This window comes from Miscanthus floridulus, chromosome 1, assembly GCF_019320115.1.
Source record: "Miscanthus floridulus cultivar M001 chromosome 1, ASM1932011v1, whole genome shotgun sequence".
Taxonomy (NCBI): domain Eukaryota; kingdom Viridiplantae; phylum Streptophyta; class Magnoliopsida; order Poales; family Poaceae; genus Miscanthus; species Miscanthus floridulus.
Genome location: NC_089580.1, coordinates 170,508,941 through 170,523,556, shown reverse-complemented (window position 1 = coordinate 170,523,556; position 14,616 = coordinate 170,508,941). Strand labels below are relative to the sequence as shown.

Here is a 14,616-nt window from a genome sequence, read left to right as displayed (position 1 = left end):
GACTGCTCGGATGAATCAATGTTGATGGTTATTAGCTCCTCCTCGAATACCCTAGTATTGGTCCCCGACACCCAGGTGCCATTCACCTAAACTTTTTTTTGCACAGGCCATTCCGTCCACTTTTCCATCTCACGATGTCAAACTGTGTTGAAAAAATTCCAAAATGCCCTCGGGTCCCCATCACTCCCCATTTCCCATCGCTGTGTTCCTGGACTACCATTCCAACGGAAACAACCAAACCTGTATGAGATGCGTGCCATCTTTCTCTGATCCGAACACCAACTCCTCTTGACGCACCTTCGACCACATCGAATGCTAGCAGCTTCCACGGCGACCAAGGTACACCAGCTCCCGCTCAGGGTGGAACGCCATGAACAAGAACGTGATGGGCTAGGGACGCGCCATCGAGGACCATGTCGCTGACCCCGTCCTCGAGGTCCTAGATCCTCAGGCCCGTGCCGTCGCTGGTCACGAACCCCAAGCGGCCGCAGGGAGTGCCCGACACGCGACCAGCAGCTGACGGGGGCTAGGAGCATGGTGACTACGGAAACCATAGTGTCCAGGTCGACGTGAACGACGTGGCCCGGGTAGGCCAACACGTGGAGCGCACCACTGGAGTAGTGCATGGTGGCCGACATGGCATTGGTTTCAAGGCCGAAGTCGACCTCGTGGTCCTGCCATGCGCCACGCTCGAAGTCGAACACCTCGATGGTGGCGTCCCGGGGAAGCTACCCGGTGAAGCACACCACCCTATAGTACGGCGAGGCGTAGGGGTCGAACGCCAGTACGGAGAGCAGTGTCCTGGCACACGGCGGCGGCAGCTTCGCCCACCGCCGCGTGGTCGGGTTCACGACATGGAACGCCGTCGGGCGGGATGTGTGATAGAGCAGCAGGTCGTTGCAGCCGTCGATGATGGTGGACATCTCGTGGCATGGGAAGAAGCCTATGTCTAGGGCCTCCATCGTGGTAAAGCACCCTCCGCACCCGCGCTGCGAGCGCCCTCCGCAGCCACGGCCATCTCCACCATGGTCGTGCTAGCCGCCCTCGCGTCCTTGCACCATGGCCGCCGCGCAGGGCGACGCTCTTGGTCAACCACCCGCACCGAGGCTGTCCATGAGCAGCTGCAACGGCACAACGGCAGAGGTGGAGGTTCTCAAGGCGGCGGCATAGCAGCAGAACTTCGCACGTGCTCGGGCGGCGCGACGTGCGGCGTGCGGCGGAGGCAAGAGGGCACGATGGCTCTCCCAGCCTAGATCCCCGTGGGCGGCTGGTGGCTTCCCCAGCGGGCGCCTTCCGGCGAGGTGGCCGCGGAGCTCGCGAGCGTCTGCTGCGAGCTCTGCTTGCTGGTCATAGGGCGCGCGGCCGGTGGTGGGCCACGGCGGAGCTAGGCGAGGTCTGCGCGGGCAGCGGATTCTAACGGCGGAGCGCGCAGGGGCAGGGCTAGAGCGGAGGAGCCGCACGCGGCCAGTGGCGAGCTACGCACGGCAGCATCGGGCTCGTGTGACAGGTTGGAAGAAGAAGGTGCCCGGGTCACTTACAGGTTGGCCCATCGAGCAGAGAGAAAGAAGTGAGAGGCCAGGGGTGTGAGAGAAAGGTATTTTGGACATTGTCATTGACCAGGTCCACATGTCAGGCCTGTCAAACGGTGGAAACCTAACATAATGTGAACGGAATGGTATGTGCGATAAAAAAGCTTAGGTGAATGGCACTGGGTGCGTTCGAATTTTTTAGTGGCCTGTTGATAGGGACCATCTTTTTTAATGGTACACAGATAAAATCCTCATAAAACATTCAAAACATGCATCTGAAATACTTGAAAAAACAATTAAAAAACATTGCAAACGCACGCGACATCCAGATAAAGACTTGCAACATATGTGAAACATATGCAACATCTAGATAAACATGCATGCAACATACGTCTGAACAAACAAATGAAACATTGGGGACAGATGCTTGCAACATACGTGTACAACCATTGCAATATATGCAACATCTTGATCTGCTTTTGCAATATCCGTGTGTAAAACATATCTCTAAAATATTTCAAATCTACACTTTAAAATATTTAAAACATTTAAAACATTTCAAAACATATCAGGATAAGGCGGCCTGATTTCTGGGGTGGAGAGTCAAAACTCCTGGTATAGATTTTATTGTTCTAAAAACTTGAAATTCTTAGTTTGTGCAGTCATCATTTATTTACCAGATTAGTTCCATGTTGAATCTGATTGACATGATAGACAAGTTCATGCGTCGTTCTTATTATACTTTTGTTGAACTTCTGGAGGTTCTAGCCAAAATAGATGGAGCAGAATGCTAGTGCCTTAGCCTTACTGCCCGTCAAGTTGGATTATATGTCTGTCTTTTAGATATTGTTTGCATGACATTTTTCTCCTTTCAGGTTTTGTCTAGGCTGTGTCGGCAGCCAATAAGGCCTGTTTGGAACGCATGAATAAAAAACACGGGAACAGGTAAAAACACAGGAATGGAGCGAGTGTGTAGTGGTAAAACAGAGGAAAGGAAAAACACAAAAAATAACTAGAAGGAGTATTTAGAACGCAGGAATCCATAACACAGGAAAAACGCAGGAATCCATAGCACAACGTGAGCGCAAGCACCGTAGGAAATTTTCCATCGACTCGGAGCTCATTTTTTGTTTCCTACAAAAGTACATGCTTCTCTATTGTTCCTATGGAAAGTTCGTTGACGATTCCTCCATACCAAACGTATAGTGACATCAGCAAAACAGAGGTTTGAGTTCCTTTGAAATTTCTTTGAACTTCCTCTATTCCAAACAAGGCCTAATTATATATATTCCAGAGCGTGAGGTAATTCTACCAGCTTCTGGGATAGCATTCATAGAGAGTTGCTGGATCTTTGGTCCAGATCTGTAAATATTGTTGTGACTTAAATGAAATTGAAATGAACATTTCTGGTTGACCTGCCTTTATTGTGAAAGTGAAGAAGTAATAATCAAATGTACAAATAATGGTGAGTTTGAGTACCATCATTACCATGGGAATGAGTTGTGGGGTGATAACATTAAATAATTCTAATAAAATAAAATAACACCAAGCAGCAGAGCCAAGAAAAGGTTAAAGCGGGCGTAGGACTAAATGATCTATATAAATTCATAGCAATGTAGCATCGCATTTCAGATATCTGCTTCCATAATCTAATTCTCTGAATTCAGTGTTATTGGATCTTGATATTTGTCAAGATCTTTAAGCAAAAATATGGTAAAATATGGAAGTATTTTTACCTACAGTTAAATTGATAAAAATTTACTTTAATGATCTTTGAACTTTTCCCTGTATAAACTCAATTCACCATCGAATTTGAAATTCCTATTTGGATTAAAGCACTACTTTTTTGTTTCCTTGCAAACTACATGTTAGTGACATATTTCCATAGGCTATACTTGAAACTGAACCTGGCACTATGTTCTGTAATTTAGCTTGGTTCACATCTGTGATCTATCCTTCATGTTTGCAGTACCATGGTCAGGGTAATGGCTTCATTCCTATAGCTGAATATGGTTTGGAATTCACCAAAAATACAAAGCAGTGGAAGAAAAAGACACCAGTAAGACTATTATACAGCGGGAGGAACCATTATGATTTGCTAGTCTGACATAGCTGCAGAACTATGTACTTTTTAGTGTCCGTCGTCATACCATGGTGGTATTATCTTTTGTTTTTATACCTGTGCTTGTGCCCCTTTTTTAGCCACCAATGGAATTGGTTCAGTTATCAAAATATCAATTTCGAAATATATATATGTCATTTGCATGCTTTGATCGTGCATATTTTTCTCTCGTTTTATTGGGAAAAATCGAGGTGCTGTGACAGCAGTTTCACGTTGAGTTTAGAGTCATAGACATTTTATGGGTTTAGCAGATTTTGAACTAAGATGACGCATGGCATGTATTTGTACTGTACCTCTGCCCTAGTGTGGCCAATGCTATTTCCCAGCGATTTGTTCGGTGTCCTGTTGGTGGCCGGCAGGATAATAGATCGTTTGTCGGAGTTGTGGTTGAGGGGTAATGCTTGATATCGAATTATTAGCACTCATTGTGTTATTTTTTAGAGCTTAGCACTCATGGTGTTGAAAGCATGGCTGACCGGAGTCATATATATTATATGTCCTTGCATGAGGCTGGGAATGTGGAGTGCATCTATTCCCTTCCCCCTCTATGTTTCACTTCGATTACAAGTGCGCTTCAGCATATTTTATTCTTTCTGATCATTTTCCTTTACCGCAGTAGCATTGCTGCACGCTGTTACAACCTACAAGTTAGGATATATTTGGGTTATATAACTTACCATGCCTAGGTTAATTATATCATAGTTTTTAGGCTTCTTATCAAACTTTGCCGTAAGTGTGGCTTTAATTTTGTTCGGCACACTTTCTATGGTAGTCACAGTTTATTTAAGGCTAGGCGTAGCATACTACGACACTAACCAAGGTCCTTGATCGCTACTCTCTACATTTTTAAATATAGCCTGCATCAAAATTTTAAAAAGAAAAGGTCAAACATTGTAAACTCCGGCATCAAATCAAAATATGTGTATTTTTTTATACAAATGAGAGCGTAGATACATTCATAAATTCGCATTTGACAAGTAGAGAGTGTCGGGTACCTTAGAACGGGGTACCCCAAGCAAACATCAAATGGATCGCTAAAGTCCCATCTAAAAAATAAAAGCTAGAAGGTAAGTCGCGGGCCCCTCACCCGCCACGACCGAGCCCACTGGGTCCTCCTCCTCCTCACCTCGGGCCTCGAGAACGAGGTCTCGTCGTCCTGGCGCAAGCTCCGCTTCGTGCGAGGCTCCCCAGGGAAGGCCTCGGCAGGGAACGCCGTCTCCGCCTCGCCCGAGGCTCTCTACGGAAGGCCTCGGCAGGAGGAACATTCTCCGTATCGCGCGAGGCCTCCCGCGCAAGGCCTCGGCAAGGGGCCTCATTTTCCGTCTCGCGCGAGGCCTCATTCTCCGTATCGCCTGAGGCCGGGTCGTCCGCGGCCCATCACCCCCCCCGCCTCGACCGACCCTCCAGACAACGCGTCGTGTCTCATTAATGCTTCGACCACTCCCGCAATCTCAGCCGGACGGTGGCTCAACGCCACAGAATGGCCGACGCGACCCGAGGTCGCATCAGCGCCATACCGGCCGGGACAGGGCACGGCGGGGATTACCGGCCACTGTGTCCTAACACTGTGTCCACGATCAGCGCCATACCGGCTGGGACAGGGTACGACAGGGATTACCGGCCACTGTGTCCTAACGCTGTACCCATGATCAGCCGCCCGCTCAAGGCCTCGGCACTGTACACCAGGGCCTCGGCGATCCTGGGGTTCGTGCCTGCCGAGACCCCCCACTGTAGTGCAAGCCTCGGCACCGACCAAGTCTCGGCCTCGCGCACAGTCCGTCCACAGTGGCTTGCACGTTCGCCGTCGCGTCCACTCCGAGGCATTCCCGGGGCCCCCACGACGCACAGGATCTGATGGGACGACCACGCCGCCCCAGTACTCCAAGGACGGACCACTCCGACGACCACGCCGCCATAGGAACATGCCATAGGGCTCTAACATGCCACCCCTGTTGGCATGACGCCGCATAGTAATACACGTACTGTCCTTGTCTTCCCTTCAACTATAAAAGGAGAAGACTTGGGCCACTTAGGGGGGGGGAAAGAACACCTTGTAACACACACACACACACACAGGCACACATTCCAGCCGCTTGAGAGCAACGTCTCAGATGGCCCACGCGACACCCTGCCGAGACCTGGGACTAGCTCCCTCTCTCCCTTAGCTTGTAACCCCCTACTACGAGCACTTCGGTGCAAGGAATACAAGTTCGATCTCTCAGACTGGACGTAGGGCACCGATTGCCTGAACCAGTATAAATCTTGTGTCTCTTTGCATCACCATCCAAAATCAGGAGCACGCAGAACAAATTCACTAGTCGGTTGAGGACCCCCCGGTCCGAAACACCGATAGTTGGCGCGCCAGGTAGGGGCCTCTGCGTGTCAGTTTCGTCATCCCAGCAAGTTCCGGATGGCAGACCCCGTACGACCATTGCGTCTCGGCACCGTGGTTTGGTTCAGGAGCCTAGAATTCGTGTCTCTAGGGCATGAGTACGACATGGTACTCCTCACTCCTCGAGCCCCACCGCCCGACGATGAAGTTATGCACCGGCAGCCTAGGCGCAGGCGTCGCCCAGGCGGCCGCTCTCGCCGCGCTCGCCAGGAACGACGCGAGCAAGGCCACCCCGATGCTACGCGAACCCGGGGCGGCACGCTACTCCCCGCCGATATCCTACGACTAGCTGTTGGCACAGGGTCCCTGGCTGGGGACCTGTCTAGCCTGAGCTTGGACAAAGGAAAATCGTCGGTGGCTCGCGGTGATGCCCAGTCGTCAAGCTCCGCTCCACCACTCCCTGAAGAGCCGACCCCGGCGGAGCAGAATCTGGCGACGGCACCATCCCCATACCCCTTTGGGTTGAGAAATGCCGCCGCCTCTTACGCCTACGCATACGCTGCCGCTCACGAGGATCCCTCAGAGCGCCGCCAGCGCTTCGGTCTCGACCTAAGCACCCGCGCCGACTCCCTGGATGAGGACGAGGCATGGCCCGGAGTGGATTTCTCTGGGCTCCACGACCCTAGGGCTTTGCGCCAGTTCTTGGCCGCAAGCGACTACTGCTTCGGTTACTCCGATTCCGACGATGAAGCCGCTTACGACCCCACTCGCGAGTGTTTTCACGTCGGGCTTGGGATGCCGAGGGCAGGCGAAGAGGACGAGGCGGTAGGTAGCCACTCCCCGCTTCGCCCAGGGGCGGGCGCCACCATGCCCCCACTCAATGTCCTGCCGGCTGCACAAAACGAGAACGTCGCTCTTGCACGACCTCAGCGCCCAGAACTAGAGCAGCTCCGTGAGCTCCAGGCCAAGGTCGAACAAGACCAACTCCTTCTGCAGCAGCTTCGAGACTCTCTCGAACAAGAGCAGCGAGGCCGCGGTGAAGGCGGAGGAGCCCGACGGAGGGCCCGCGATGTGCATCACCGCATCCATGACGACGAAGGGAGCGAGCAACCCCCAGTCTTCAATCGTGCTAGCTAGAACGTCGTGGCTGCGGTAATGCTGGTCCGCGCAATGCCCGAGCCTTCTACCACGGAGGGGCGGCGGGTCCGCGGCGAGCTCCGCGATCTCCTAGAGACCACCGCGGTTCAGCAGGCCAAGAGTTCCGCCTCCCGACGGCACGGGGGCGCATCGAACCTACCCACGGCACCGCCTCGGCAGGACAGGGAAGCCCCGGCTCGTCTTGAGCCCGACCAAGCGCCAATAGCCCACAGGGTCCCCGTGCTCCTGGACTGCCTCGACAATCGACGCGAGGTGCAGGGAGACCATGAGGTGGTCAGCAGGCGACGACGCCACGACAATGAGGGTCCCGCTCGGGGCTACCACCCACACCGAGGCGGTCGCTACGACAGCGGGGAAGACCGCAGTCCTTCCCCTAAACCGCCAGGCCCTCGGGTCTTCAGCAGGGCCATCCGCGCTGCTCTTTTCCCCGCCCGGTTTTGGCAACTAGACAATCTCGCAAAGTACAGCGGCAAGACCAACCCTGAACCCTGGCTTGCCGATTACCGCCTGGCCTGCCAGCTAGGTGGCGCGGACGATGACCAGCTCATCATCCGCAACCTCCCTTTGCTCTTGTCGGACTCAACATGAGCCTGGCTCGAGCATCTTCCTCCCTCGCAAATCCACGACTGGCGCGACTTGGTTAGGATCTTCGTCGGGAACTTCCAGGGCACGTACGTGCGCCCTAGGAACTCCTGGGATCTTAAGAGCTGTCGCCAGAAGCCGGACGAGTCTCTCCGAGACTTCATCCGGCGCTTCTCCAAACAGTGCACCGAGTTGCCCAGCGTCGGCAACTCGGAGATCGTCCAGGCCTTCCTCTCCGGCACCACTTGTCGGGACTTGGTCCGAGAGTTAGGTCGGAACGTGCCGTGCTCTACTGCCGTGCTCCTCGACATCGCCACCAGCTTCGCCTCAGGAGAAGAGGCTGTCGGAGCCATCTTCCCCGACACCGACACCAAGGGTAAGCGGAGGGACGAGGCCCCCGAGGCCTCAGCCTCCCACCTCCCTAAGAGAAAGAAAAAGGGGCGCCTGGGGAAGCAGGAGGTCCTGGAGGCTGATCTGGTCGCGGCCACAGAGCGCAAGAATCCCCGAGGCTTCAAAGGCCCTAGGCCCTTCGACGACATGCTCAAGAAACCATGCCCTTACCACCAGAGCCCGGTCAAGCACGCTCTCGAGGATTGCACCATGCTGCGGCGCTACTACGCCAGGCTCGGGCTCCTCGACGACGACGCCAAGCAGAAGGGCGCCGGCGGCCAGGACAAAGACAAGGACGATGGGTTCCCTGAGGTACGCAACGCCTTCATGATCTTCGGTGGGCCCTCGGCATGCCTTACGGTGCGGTAGCGCAAGAGGGAATGCCGAGAAGTCTTCTCGGTCAAGGTGGCCACCCCCCAGTACCTTGACTGGTCTCGAGAGGCGATCACCTTCAATCGAGATGACCACCCTGACCATGTTCCGAATCTCGGGCAGTACCCACTGGTTGTCGACCCGATCATCGGCAACACCCGACTCTCCAAGGTGTTGATGGACAGAGGCAGCAGCCTCAACATCCTCTACGTCAATACCCTGGAGCTCTTGGAGATCGACCGGTCGAGGCTCCAAGGCAACGTCGCCCCCTTCCACGGCATCATGCCGGGGAAGCGCACGCGACCCATCGGGCGCATTGACCTCCCTGTCTGCTTCGGCACCCCCTCCAACTACCGCAAGGAAGTCTTCACCTTCGAGGTGGTCGGGTTTGGGGGAGCCTACCACGCCATTCTGGGGTGGCCGTGCTACGCCAAGTTCATGGTAGTGCCCAACTATACCTACCTCAAGCTCAAGATGCCAGGCCCTAGCGGTGTCATCACGGTCGAGTCCACGTACGAACATGCATACGACTGCGACATCGAATGCATCGAGTACGCCGAGGCTCTTGCAGAGGCCGAGACCCTCATCGCCCACCTCGACCAACTCAGTGGCGAGGTACCTGACTCCAAGCGTCGCGCGGGGGCGTTCGAGCCCGCGGAAACCATCAAACTCATCCCAGTCGACCCCGCCTGCCCCGACGACCGAGCGCTAAGGATCAGCGCCTCCCTCGACATCAAATAGGAAGCCGTGCTCATCGACTTTCTCCGCGTGAACACCGACATATTCGCATGGAGTCCCTCGGACATGCCGGGCATACCAAGGGAGGTCACCGAGCACGCCCTGGACATCCGGGCCGGATCTAGACCCGCGAGACAATGCCTGCGCCGCTTCGACGAGGAAAAGCGTAGGGCCATCGGTGAGGAGATACAGAAACTCTTGGTGGCCGGGTTCATCAAGGAAGTGTCCCAACCAGAATGGTTGGCTAACCCTATGTTGGTCAAGAAGAAAAATGGGAAATGGAGGATGTGTGTAGACTACACCGGTTTGAACAAAGCCTGTCCAAAGGTCCCCTTCCCATTACCTCGAATCGATCAAATCGTTGACTCCACCACAGGGTGCGAGACCCTGTCTTTCCTCGATGCGTATTCTGGTTACCATCAGATCAAGATGAAAGAGTCTGACCAGCTCGCGACTTCTTTCATCACACCATTTGGCATGTACTGCTATGTGACGATGCCCTTCGGCCTCAGAAACGTAGGTGCCACGTACCAACGATGCATGACCCAGGTCTTTGGCGACAACATTGGGCGGACCGTCGAGGCCTACGTAGACAACATCGTGGTCAAGACCAGAAAAGCCGAGGGTCTCATCAACGACTTAAGGATAACCTTCAAATGCCTTAGAGAGAAGGGCATCAAGCTCAATCCCGAGAAGTGTGTGTTCGGGGTCCCCCGAGGCATGCTCTTGGGATTCATAGTCTCGGAACGCGGCATTGAAGCCAACCCAGAGAAGGTCTCAGCCATAACCAGCATGGGACCAATCAGAGACCTCAAGGGAGTGCAGAGGGTCATGGGATGCCTTGCGGCCCTGAGCCGCTTCATCTCGCGCCTCGGCGAAAAAGGGTTGCCTCTGTACCGACTCTTGAGAAAGTCCGAGCGTTTTTCTTGGACGCCCGAGGCCGAGGAAGCCCTCAACAGACTCAAGAGGCTGCTCACCAATCCTACCGTCCTGATACCCCCGGCCATGGACGAGGCCCTCTTACTCTATGTCGCTGCAATGACCCAAGTGGTCAGCGCCGCCGTAGTGGTAGAGAGGCAGGAAGAAGGGCATACTCTGCCCACCCAACGACCTATTTATTTCATCAGCGAGGTGCTCTCCGAGACCAAAGCACGCTACCCCCACATCCAGAAGCTGGTCTACGCCGTGGTCCTGGCCCGGTGCAAACTATGCCACTACTTCGAGTCATACCCAGTGACTGTGGTATCATCCTTCCCCCTGGGCGAGATAGTTCATAACCGGGAGGCCTTGGGCAGGATAGTCAAGTGGCTGTCGAGCTTATGGGGGAAACCTTGACCTTTGCACCTCGGAAAGCGATCAAGTCTCAGGTCTTGGCCGATTTCGTGGCTGAATGGACATATACCCAACTGCCACCTACTCAAATTCAGACGGAGTGCTGAACCCTGTACTTCGACGGATCCCTGATGAAGACCGGGGCAGGCGCGGGCCTGCTCTTCATTTCGCCCCTCGGAGTACACATGCGCTACATGGTGTGGCTCCACTTCACCGCCTCCAACAACGTGGCCAAATACGAGGCCCTCATCAATGGCTTGCAAGTCGCCATCGAGCTTGGGGCACGGCGCCTCAACGTCTGAGGCGACTCGTGGCTCATCATAGATCAAGTGATGAAGGAGTCAAACTGCCTCGACCCCAAAATGGAGGCTTACTGCAAGATGGTACGACGCCTAGAAGACAAGTTCGACGGTCTCGAACTAAATCACGTCGCACGGAAGTACAACGAGGCCACCGACGAACTGGCAAAGATGGCCTCGGCATGAGCCCCGGTCCCCCCGAACGTCTTCGCCAGAGACCTCCACAAACCTTCCATCGGCTGCACCTCGACAACAGAGGAGGGTCCACCTGTGGAACCCATGGCGAAGCCCGACGCCCCCTCTGCTGCCGAGACCCCCTCGACCGAGCCTGAGGTCATGGAAGTCAACGCCGAGCCTCCGCAGACTGATCAGGACGCGGATTGGCGAGTCCCGTTCCTCGATTGGCTTGATCGGGGGGAGCTTCCTGACGATAGAACCAAAGCGCGACGGCTCGCACGCCGAGCCAAGACCTACGCCCTCTACAATGACGAATTGTATAGGTGAAGTCCCTCAGGTGTCCTCCAATGTTGTATCAACGCCGAGGCGGGCCAAGCCTTGCTTTGGGACTTACACGCAGGCGCCTGCGGGCACCACGCGGTGCCTCGGACGCTCGTAGGGAACGCTTTCCGCCAAGGGTTCTACTGGCTGACGGTGGTCGCCGACGCTACCAAGCTAGTGCGCTCCTGCGAAGGATGCCAGTACTACGCTCGGCAGACACATCTCCCAGCCCTGGCCCTGCAAACCATCCCCATCACTTGGCCGTTCACCGTGTGGGGGCTTGACATGGTCGGGCCTCTGCAAAAGGCCCCCAGGGGCTACACCCATCTACTGGTATCAATCGACAAGTTCTCCAAATGGATCGAGGCTCGTCCGATCAATCGAATCAAATCCGAACAGGCGGTGCTGTTCTTCACTGACATTATCCATAGGTTTGGGGTCCCCAACACCATCATCACCGACAACGGGACGCAGTTCACCGGCAAAAAGTTCCTGACGTTTTGCGACGACCACCACATCCGTGTGGCCTGGTCGGCCATAGGACACCCCAAGGACCAACGGCCAAGTAGAGCGTGCCAACGGCATGATCCTACAAGGCCTCAAGCCAAGGATTCACAACTGGTTGAAAAAGTTTGGCAAGAAATGGCTCGCCGAACTCCCGTCGGTCATCTGGAGCCTGAGGAATACTCCAAGCCGAGCCACGGGATTCATGCCTTTCTTCCTAGTCTATGGGGCCGAGGCCATCCTCCCCACCAACCTGGAATATGGTTCCTCGAGGCTGCAAGCCTATAACGAACAAAGTAACAGCACCACCCGAGAGGACGCCCTTGATCAGTTGGAGGAAGCCCGAGACGTCGCGCTACTACACTCGGCCAAGTACCAGCAGAGCCTGTGGCGCTATCAGGCCCGACGCGTCCGAGGCCGAGACTTGAAGGTAGGCGACCTGGTGTTGAGGCTAGCATAGAGCAACAAGGGTCGCCACAAGCTGACCCCACCATGGGAAGGACCGTACATCATCGCCCAAGTACTGAAGCCCGGGACCTACAAGCTAGCCAACGAGAAGGGCGAAATCCTCACCAACGCTTGGAACATAGAACAACTACGTCGCTTTTATCCCTAAATTTCCAAGCATTGTATATGTCGTTTCTCGAAATACAATTTAAAAGCGTTCTTTAGTTGGTCTTATTTTTCGAGAAACCCCCCGAGCCCATCGTAGGTCTCGGCAGTACAATAAACACGACAAGGGAGATTCGGCTCTGCCTCGGCAGAACCAAGCCTCCCTCGGGGGCTAGATGGGGGATTCCCCCTAGGTCCCACGCACCATTCTTTAGTTGTTTTTCGCAAAAATTCCTACGCCAAGACTCTAGCAGGCTCTGACGAATCATTTGTAGAGACTCCTCGGACCAAGGTCTGTTTCCTAAGCAAGAGGCCGGTAGAGTCGCGAGACGGCCTACGCCCCCAGGCTACGGCACTCCCTCACTACCTCTCGCTCAAGGGACGGCTTAGGCCCCAAAGGGGTGTTTTGCAAACGAAATCTGATCAGGAGCAACAGAGGGCAAAGGCTCGGAAACATGAGAAAAACAACTAAGAAACACAAATACTTCAGAAATAAAGGCCTCGACGGCCACAAACGTTATGATACAAAAATAACCCCTATTCTATCTTTACATAGCCCCTAGGGCCTAGATTAAAGCTCAGGGCCTTCAGCACCGGCAGATGGTAGGGGAAGGACCACCTCCTCTTCGAAGAGCATCGCCAGCGCCATGCCAGGGCCTTCCGCCGCCTCCATCAGCTTCGCGACCGCCGCGTCGGCCTCCTCGTCATCGTCAAGCAGAACATAGCCATCACTGATGGCCGGGAGGTCGACGCCAAGGTAGTGAGAGGAGATGACGGCCATCGCCCGCTTGACACCCGTGTGCAGCACCCCTCGGAGCCGCTCGCGCATCTGGCTGCTCAGCGCAATCAAGCGGCTCCCAAGGGAGCTACCTGACTGAACCCCCTCGACCTCCAAGGCCTCGCAGGCAGAAAGGGCGGCATGTTTCAGTGCCTCGTGCTCCTTGATCTCGGTATTGAGCACTGTCTGCACCGCGCTGGAAGCCTCGGCGGCTCGGGTGAACTCCGCCTCTGACTCTGCACCGCGGAAAATGGAATGAGGTCGAGCCAGAGAAAAAACAACCTAAGTTAGGGACGGAAGCCCACGGAACTCACCCTTGGCCTTCAGCTCCCAGCGTCGGGTCTTAGCCTGATAGGCCTCAGCTTTCTCCTTCAACCGCTGGGCCTTGACCCGAGAGGCCTCGGCTGCCCTAGAAGCTTCACTCCCCAGCTCTGCGTCATACAAGGAATTTAGGGAGCGAACATAAGGAGAAGGAAACAAAACAAAGGGACTGGAACTCACCCTCGACCGTCCCCCTCAAAACTATAGCCTCGATTTGCGAGGCCTAAACCGCTGCAAGGGCCTTGTTTAGAGCGCCTTTGGTCAGCCGGTGCGCGCTCTCCTCTGCCCCCAGCTGCCCAGCGAGGGCCTTGCCCGAGGCCGTCGCTTCTTCGGCCCGGGATCTGAAGGCATCCCGATCGCTGACGGCGCGGGTAAGCTCCTCCTCCAGCTCCTTGACCCACGCCGCCAAGGGGGCAAGCTGCGTCTGGGCTGTGGCAGCCTCGACCTTCGCGTCGGCACAGCGAAGGCGGAGGTCCTCCACCTCCACGCTTCGTGCCGACAGAAGCTCGTTAGCATCGGCAAGAAGGCCCCTCTGCCGCTGAAGCTGGTCCCAGATTCCCCTCTCCCGCCGGAGAAAGACCGACTTCCCGAGGGACCGGGTCTCGAGCTCCTGAGGAGGCAGAACAGAGGTCGTCGATTGCGACAAAACCGAGAAAAGAGCAACGTCACGCAAAAAAGGAAAACATGAACCTGGGTGACTCCGGGCAGTTTGTCGGCCACCACGGACAGCGCCGTCCATAGCGACCGCTCCGCCAGCTCGCGGTACTGCTCGAAGGTGCTCCAGCGCCCGCCCTCGGCCGCGTCCTCAAGGGCGAACAGAGGCTCCCCCTCAGGGTCGTCCCGGCTCCGCCACAGTACCCGTGGGTGATCCCACCCACGAGGCTTGGGTCGCACCCGCACGAGGGCCGAGCTTCCCTCGTCCAAGAGCGGCGCCGGCTGCTCCACGGCATCGGTCTCCTCGGCGTCGACCACCTCCCGCGCCCGGGAAGTATCGTCGAAAAAAATCGGATAGACCTCCATCTCCCGAGCGCTCTCCCGCAACAACGGCG

The 14,616-nt window shown here is 55.4% G+C and overlaps 1 pseudogene; it reads right to left on the bottom strand.

The window, feature by feature from the left end:
- Window positions 1–213: 213 nt before the first annotated feature.
- Window positions 214–962, bottom strand: LOC136467096 (uncharacterized; annotated as a pseudogene).
- Between the last annotated feature and the right edge of the window lie 13,654 nt (window positions 963–14,616).